This window comes from Pteropus vampyrus, unplaced genomic scaffold (genome assembly GCF_000151845.1).
Source record: "Pteropus vampyrus isolate Shadow unplaced genomic scaffold, Pvam_2.0 Scaffold57, whole genome shotgun sequence".
NCBI classification, from domain to species: domain Eukaryota; kingdom Metazoa; phylum Chordata; class Mammalia; order Chiroptera; family Pteropodidae; genus Pteropus; species Pteropus vampyrus.
The window spans coordinates 7,388,947-7,390,397 of record NW_011888838.1 but is presented as its reverse complement, the minus strand read 5'-3'; positions in this window follow the sequence as shown (position 1 = coordinate 7,390,397).

Genomic DNA, 1,451 nt, shown 5'->3' with positions numbered 1-1,451 from the left:
GTGATGTCAATTGTCATTTCTCTTTCATTTCTAATTTTATTTATTTGGGTTCTCTCTTTTCTTTCTTGATGAGTCTGATTAAAAGTTTATCAATTTTGTTTATCTTTTCAAAGAATCAGCTTTTGCATTTACTTATCATGTGTTTTTTTTAATACTATTTTATTTATTTCTGCTTTCATTTTATCACTTATTTCTTCTACTCACTTTGGGCTTAGTTTCCCGTTTGTTTGGGGTTTTTTTCTAATTTTTTTAAGTGTAAGTTTAGATTGTTTGAGATTTTTCTTGTTTCTTTAGGTAGGCCTGTATTGTTATGAATTTCACTCTCAGGACTGTTTTCACTGTGTATCACAGATTTTGAGCTATTGAGTTTCATTTTCATTTGTCTCAAGGTATATTTTGATTTCTTCCTTGAACTCATTGTTAACACATTTGCTATTAAGCAGCCTGTTATTTAGCCTTCACATGTCTGTGTATTTTTCCACTTTCTTTTTGTAATCGATTTCTAGTTTCATACCATTGTGATCAGAGAAGATAATTGGTATGATTTCAATGTTCTTAAATTTGTGGAGACTTGTTTTGTGGCCTAACATGTGGGCTATCTTGAAAAACATTTCACATGCATATGAGAAGAATGTATATTCTGCTGCTTTGGGGTGAAATGCTCTAAAAATATCAATTAAATCTATCTGGTCTAGTGTGTCCTTTAAGGCTGCTATTTCCTTGTTGATTTTCTGTCTGGAAGATCTGACCATTGGTGATAATGGGGTATTAAAAATCCCTACTATGACTATATTACTGTTGATGTCTTCCTTTCTGTCCATCAATATTTGCTTTATATAGATAGGTGCTCTTATGTTGGGTATATAAATGTTTATTCGGATTATATCTTCATTAGGTAGTGTCCTTCTTTAAATCTTATCATAGCCTTTGTTTTAAAGTCTATCTTGTCTGATATAAATATTGCTACCCAGATTTTTTTTCATTTCTATTTGCACAAAATATCTTTTTCCAACCCTCTACTTTCAGTTTGTGTGTGTCATTTGATCTGAAAAGAGTCTCTTGTGGACAGCATATGTATGAGTCTTGTTTTCTTATTCATTCAGCTATTCTATGTCTTTTGATTAGAGCATTTAATCCATTTACATTTAAAATGATTATTGATAGGTACATAGTTATTGCCATTTTATTATTTATATTTATGGTTTTTTTCCCCCCTCTTCTTTTTACAGAAGTCTCCTTGACATTTCTTGTAATACTGGCTTGCTGGTGATAAATTTCTTTAGCTTTTTCTTGTCTAGGAAGCTCTTTATCTCACCTTCCATTTTAATTGATAGCCTTACTAGGTAGAGTAGTCTTGGTTATAAGTCCTTTCTTTTCATCATTTTAAATATTTATTGCCAGTCCCTTCTGGCCTGCAAATTTCTGTTGAAAAATCAGCTGACCTTTTCACG